The sequence below is a fragment of the Macrobrachium rosenbergii genome, chromosome 8 (genome assembly GCF_040412425.1).
Source record: "Macrobrachium rosenbergii isolate ZJJX-2024 chromosome 8, ASM4041242v1, whole genome shotgun sequence".
Taxonomy (NCBI): Eukaryota; Metazoa; Arthropoda; class Malacostraca; order Decapoda; family Palaemonidae; genus Macrobrachium; species Macrobrachium rosenbergii.
In genome coordinates, this window is record NC_089748.1 from 32,399,678 (window position 1) to 32,407,345 (window position 7,668).

The following is a 7,668-nucleotide window of genomic DNA, read 5'->3' on the forward strand; positions in this document are numbered from 1 at the left end:
TTCCGTATAGAGAGAGAGAGAGAGAGAGAGAGAGAGAGAGAGAGAGAGAGAGCTGTTGTCAGATTAAGCCGGCTGAATCCCAACGCCGCTGGTTTTAAGCTCTTGAGAAATTTGTACAAGAGACAAAAGAAGGAGCGGAGATTATTTCTGGGTCCTGGAGATAGGAGCGCTACTGATCAAGAAGAGACCTCTCTGCGTTTATTCAAGCTCTGAGAAGTTGAACAAAAACTTTAATAATCTTTCGTCGTTCTTTCTCTCTTCCTTGAAATCTTCAGCTGTTTTACGGGCTGCTCTTTGAGCAAGAGCCCGTGCTGGCATAAAGCCAACTTAATAAAAAATAACAGCTTCAGCTGAAAACTTTTCTGGACAGTCCAGAAGACTATATTGAAACCAAGAGGACTCTAAAGGGAAATCAGCCTGCAGTGAGAGATGAATTATAGGAAAAGGTGATTGATAAATAAAGAAATGAATAAATAAGAAAGGGAACAGAAAACAAGTCCCAGATACAACATCTGTTAAATCAGCCTGCAGTGGAGATGAATTATAGGAAAAGGTGATTGATAAATAAAGAAATGAATAAATAAGAGGGAACAGAGAATAAATCCGATACATCTGGCAGCAGAGAGCAGGAATGAATTTGCTCCGCGCCTATTAAAATATTTGGAGAGCAGGAGATTCCACAACTGCCTGATCAGTTTTGCTGGAAGAGTAATTGTCGATTTTGTAAACACAAGATTTCTTCTTCGTTCCATTTCTTCGCAGAAAATGAACCAGGTATCTGGTGAAAAGTGACCAATAGCTTCTAAATATAAATTTCAACCTAAAAAAAAAGGAATAAACGACTTGGGGTTGATGGTGAAGGTGGGTCTATTCCAGCTTTAAGAAATGTATCTAAAATCGGCAGATGTGAATAAGTACGCATGAGCTGGAATAGACTTATAATGTAATTTTCGTTATCCCTCTCTGTTACGCTGACCCGAGATCGAATCTCGGCCGAGCAACGAATAACTTCATTTTTTTCTTGATTTGAGAACTAGGCTTCGTAGTGATACGCGTTTCCAAAATGTGAAGGAATCGAGAGTCATTGTGGGTAATAATGATTATATGATCTGCCGCCTTGCTGGTTGCTAAATGGTCATTCTTACCTTACCTTGTACTACAATAATCTACAGGTCAGGTGGAAACTTTGTAGACATACAGATAGAAGAAGAACACAGGTAAAATTAATTTTAAAAACCTTAACTGTACGTCTGTCTCTTTAGAATTACTTAGACAAACTAAGAAACTCTTGTACCGGCTTTGTTTGTCCGTCCGCACTTTATTCTGTCCACACTTTTTCTGTCCGTCCTCAGGTCTTAAAAACTACTGAGGCTAGAGGGCTGCTAATTGGTACGTTGATTATCCACCCTCCAATTATCAAACAACAAATTGTAGCCCTCTAGCCTCAGTAGTTTTTATTTGATTTAAGGTTAAAGTTAGCCATAAACGTGCTTCTGGCAACTATATAGGATAGGCCACCACCGGGCCGTGGTTAAAGCTTCATGGGCCGCGGCTCATACAGCATTATACCGAGACCACCGAAAGACAGGTCTGTTTTCGGCCTCGATTAACTCGCTTTAGCGGCTGAGAGAAACATATTCCGCATTTTTTAGGCCTTGGAGTTCCCCCCAGATCTGAGAGAACAAGTGGAGTTTCTTTATCGTTAATTTCTTTTCTTTTCCTGTTTTGTAGAATTTTTGAATTTTTATTTCAATTTCTTTTCTGCAAAATCCATCTTGCTTTTAGTTTTAATCCATTTGTTTACGTTACTCAACAGATTAGAGCGAAGTTCAAATTTATATTCTTCTTCTTATTCTTCTTCTTCTTCTTATATATATATATATCTTCTTCTTATCTTCTTATTATTATTATTATTATTATTATTATATAAAGACCTTATTTATATATATTTGTTGATATAAATAGTTTCAATATATTTATTTTATATAGTAAATGTTTATTCGTCTTATCAAGGCCTTCCTGGAATGGTCCTCCCAAATTGTCCTACAAATGAATATCTTTGATAATTTTGCTTTTCCAACCATTCCAGATTTTGTGTGTTTATTTCAATTTTTCTGATCCTTGCTTTTAGTCTTTACCTCTGTTTAAAATCAACAGTGTATTAGATTTTGTTTATATTATTATTATTATTATTATTATTATTTATTATTATTATTATTATTATTATTATTATTATTATTATTATTATTATTCAGAAGATGAACCCTATTCATATGGAACAAGCCCACCACAGAGGCCACTGACTTGAAATTCAAGCTCCCAAAGAATCACTGGGAAGAAGTAACAGGAGGTAAAGGGAGCTACAGAAAGAAAGAAAGAAAGAAAGAAAGAACGAAAGAAAGAAAGAAATAAAAAAAATTTGATACAGGCCCTTTTACTGTACCTTCTTTTATATTCTCTTTCTTCTGTCTTACTTCCCACCCTCTCCTAACAATTGATTTATAGTGCAACTGCTTTGAGGTTTTCCTCCTGTTGCAACTTTCAAAGCTTTCACTGACAATTTCCGCTTCAGGTTGAATGACCTCATCATAGATCCCAGTGCTTGGTCTTTGGCCTGAATTCTGTATTCAGTTCAAATCAACAAGATGAAATTGGAAACAGCTTGAAATTATCGAGGAATTCTAATGTCGGCCTTCGTATGGTAGCAGCTATGTGGAATTAACACTTTAGTGAAGATTTTCAAGAAAGCTGCGCACAGAACGAGCCCGAATAACATCAGAGTTATGGAACCTATAATGCAGTCAGTTGGTCTATCACAAGGACTGTCCTCATTACGAATACTTTCTTCAACTTCTTCCCCTCTCCCTCCTCCCACTCCTCCTCCTCCTCCTCCACGTCTACTTTCTTTTCAGAAAGTTTTAGGAAAGCTATAACAATTACCGTTCTGGGAATTTCGTTCTGCTTTCTTTTTTTTTTCTTTCTATATATATTTCTTTTGAAAATGTCCGACGACCCTCCCCTTTCTTTTCCTAACTTTTGCCACGGTGCTTTCATCTTTTCCTTCGTTTGCTTTCCCTCCCATGCAGTCATTTTTCGCTCTCTCTCTCTCTCTCTCTCTCTCTCTCTCTCTCTCTCTCTCTCTCTCTCTCTCCCGGAGACCACTTGAGTCTCTGCTTGTTTTCCTTCGTTGTCATTTTTCCTTCCCACTTTTTCTCCCTTTTGTGTTATTCCTCTTTTCCATCCGTTCCCTCAGATGCCCTCGCCCCTTCATCTTTCTTCTGATCTCTCTCTTCTCTCTCTCTCTCTCTCTCTCTCTCTCTCTCTCTCTCTCTCTCTCTCCATTCGGCTTTTTAGTACCCTATTTGTTAGAGTATTCTTTTCTTTTACATTTTCATTTTCTTCGCCGTTCGAAATCATTTTGTAGGTTACCTGTCTACGCCGGGGAGAACTTTATTATCATTTCTGAGATTCTCAGCTATCAGCACAAATACTAAGCAGTCTAAGCGCAGGCTCTCTCTCTCCTCTCTCTCTCTCTCTCAAGAGAAATTACACACACACAGACACACATTCGTATATTATCATTCACAAGTATCATACGAACGATGTTGAAATTCCGATCTCTCTCTCTCTCTCTCTCTCTCTCTCTCACTCTCTCCAAAGTAAAAAACACAAACACATTCGTATACGGTCATTCAAAAGTATTCTCTCCCTCTCTCTCTCTCTCTCTCTTTACTCAAAACCACACACACTTTCGTATAAGGTCATTCTAAAATATAATCTCTCTCTCTCTCTCTCTCTCTCTCTCTCTCTCTCTCTCTCTCTCTCCACAAAAACACACAGACACACATTCGTATACTGTCATTCAAAAGTATCATCTCTCTCTCTCTCTCTCTCTCTACTCAAAAACACACGGACACACTTTCGTATACGGTCATTCAAAAATATTCTCTCTCTCTCTCTCTCTCTCTCTCTCTCTCTCTACTCTCTCTCTCTCTCTCTCTCTCTCCCCAAAAAAAAAAAAACCACAGAGACACAAATTCGTATATGGTCCTTTTCTATTTCGTTATCCAACTTCTTTAACGACCCCTATTCATTCTGGAAATTCCGGATTCTTAACCCCCGAAAGTCACCCACACGCGTTTTCACACTTTGACTCGATCCATACATCACACTTTTGTGACTTTCCGAGGTCTGTAGATTCCCACGTCTATAGACCTCGTGACTTTTCTCGCTTTGGCACCGGGTCTCGGAACCCCTCCAAAACCAGCGATCAGTCGCGAAGCTGCTTCTTCGGAGGACAGAGGCGTCAGATCCTCACCGGCTTGTTATTTCCCCCAGATATAACCGAGTACCGGGACCTTTCCCTGAAAGAATCGAGACGCCATATCTCAAAAACTAACCGTTAAATTTTCTTGAAAATAATCTCATTATGTTTCCCACACCCAAATTACTCCCACGTCACCAATCTAATCTAACCTAACCTAACCTGGGGTCATGGCAAAAATACCGGGGCTGGTGCAATACTAGCATACATCTCAGGAATTTGCTGCCGGGCCGTTAATCTATACCGCTATAGCTATTGACATATATTGCTTGCAATATATATTTCAGCATCGTTCATACGATAGTTGTGAATGACCATAATTATGCGAATGTGAGTCTGTGTGTTCTTTTGCTGAAGGAGAGAGAGAGAGAGAGAGAGAGAGAGAGAGAGAGAATACTTGTGAATGACCGTAGACGAATGTGTGTGTGTGTGTGTGTGTGTGGTTTTGTTTAGAGAGAGAGAGAGAGAGAGAGAGAGAGAGAGAGAGAGAGAGAGAGAGAGAATACTTGTGAATGAACATAGACGAATGTGTATCCGCGTGCGTCGTTGTGTAAAGAGAGAGAGAGAGAGAGAGAGAGAGAGAGAGAGAGAGAGAGAGAGAGAGACAGAGAGACAGAGACCTATTTTTAAAAATTTGTTTCCTTACACAGCCCAAATTCAAACCAGTATACCATAAAAGGCTTGTGACCAAATTTCAAATAACTACTAACAAATACATCCATATATTTTTTACCTAACTTACACTTCCTCAACAACAACTTTGCTTTGAGACGGAGCTGTGACAGTATCCAAGCGCAGTTCAGCACCTGATCCATTAACTCTTGAAAACTGCTGATTTTTCACAGGCTCCCGTGGAGGACTGCGCGAATAACAAGCGGCTGTGAGTGTTGGCAGGTAGACTGCAAAACCAGTGCAAAACACGATCTGCCCCGCGAGAGAAACAAGTACAAAATGCGATCGAGCCTTCCGTACAGCTGTGTGAAATTCTCAGCCGCGGTCCATGAAACTCTCAGCCGCGGTCCATGAAACTTTCAGCAACGGCCTGGCAGTGGCTTCAGGACCCTCTCAGTGGGTACTGAGTGGCCTGTGTTGTTGGCACCTATAGCGATACCAGACGCACGATCATGGCTAACTTTAACCTTAAATAGAATAAAAGCTACTGAAGCTAGAGGGTTGCAATTTGGTATGTTTGTTGATTGGAGGGTGGATGATCAACATACCAATTTGCAGCCCTCTAGCCTCAGTAGTTTTTAAGATCTGAGGGCGGACAGAAATACAAATAGCCATCTCACGAGTTTTCCCTAAAAGCTGAGATTATTCACACTTCTCAGCAAGATTGCTGTTCGTCGAGATGTCATTACCGTAGAAGGGGGTGGAAGCGGGGTGGGGCGGGAGGGTTTCGTGCCGTCAGTGCACCTCACGCGATGCACTGTGGGCATGGGGCATTATTTAAAAGGTTCTTTGCTGCGTCCCTTTGGGCCCTAGCTGCAACCCCTTTCATTCCTTTTACTCTATCTCCATTCACATTATCTTACTTCCATCTTCCTATCCACCATCTCCTGTTACGCCTTTCCAGCGCTGAATGACCTCATAGGTCCCAGTGCTTGGCCTTTGGCCTAAACTCTATATTCCATTCTTCCATCAAACAGTCCTAGAAATGGGAGTGCAGTTCTCACTTGTCATGAAACTGATCCATTTTGAAATTGTATAAATGAACGCCAGTTCTGATCATGCCAAAATCTTTATGCCACACCTGTGAATCTAAATAAATGCTCTAACCACCTACCTTTTTTCTTTTCCACCAAATTTACCTGTGACTGTCGAGAAAGTATTATACTAGTCGTATAGGAGACGGTTTTCTGATTCAAGTTTGTTTTTTATGGGTATTTTAATTTCATATATGGCTGTTAAGTTAGTCCAGAATTGCATTCAAGTGGAAATATTTTTAGACTACAGGACAATAAATAATTCACATTTCAAAACGCGTTGCAAAGATTGATGATAATAATAAGATCCACTCTTATTGAAATAGTTGAATGTTCAATATAGATATACGACGGCAGAGTTCTCTCTCTCTCTCTCTCTGTGATATCTTTTGGGAGACTGTTCCATGGTGTGAGGAATGAAAGTTCTCTGGAAACCTCATGAGAAGTTCGTCAGGCAAGAAGCATTACGCTAGTATGAGAAGTTTTGGCGTATAAAAAAAAAATACTTGAGGACACTTTGATATTTTCTTCAAAAGTTCAAGCGAAGATGCTACTCATTGCTACCCTAAAGCAGTTCTCCTTGTATTTTAATAATTTACTTACATTTTTATCTGTTTAGTTATTAATTTAATTTATTTTTACTTTAATAACTAATCTTTTCTTTTTGTATTTCCTATATAGGGTTCTTCATCTTGTGATATATAATAATAATAATAATATATAATAATAATAATAATAATAATAATAATTCAATCATAGTTCCCTCGTGGCTCCTGCTTGTCCTAAAGTTATCACACTTTCTTCCCAGAATTCCTTTGAATATTTCGTCACACTTTTTCACAGCAACCAATTAAGCTTGGAAATCTCTCTCTCTCTCTTTCTCTCTCTCATTTTCCTGCATTTCCTCTCCCGTCGCCTTTTCCTCTGTTTCATCACTCTTTCCGCATCTTGGCCCATCCCTTCACCCCCCCAGGGGACAGATTTCGTCTCCTTCACACCACTGGTCTCCTCCCCTACCCCCCATGGTCTAATAGTACCTCGGTAACACCCCCCTTCTCCTGACCTACCTTTCTGTAAACAATCGCCATTTCAGAATTTCTTGAAATTCTCTCTCTCCAATCGCCCTTTCATATCTCTCTCTAAACAAGAGACGTTTCACATTATCATCTCTCTCTCTCTCTTTCCCTCTAAACAATCGACATTTCACATCATCTCTCTCTCTCTCTCTCTCTCTCTTAACAATCTCCATTTCACATCTCTATCTCTCTCTCTAAATAACCCCATATCACGCCTTTTCTCTCTCTCTCTCAAATAATCGACATTTCACATTACCATCTCTCTCTCTCTCTCTCTCTCTCTCTTAACAATCTCCATTTCACATCTCTATCTCTCTCTCTAAATAACCCCCATATCACGTCTCTCTCTCTCTCTCTCTCTCTCTCTCTCTCTCTCTCTCGAAACAATAGCCATTTCACAACGTCTTGGAGTATCTCTCTCTCTCTCTCACTCTAAACAATCGCCATTTCACATCGTCTTGGAGTCTCTCTCGCTCTCTCTCTCTCTCTCCATACAATCACTATTTCACATCATCTTGAAGTTTCTCTCTCTCTCTTCTCTCTTTAAACAATCTCCATATGA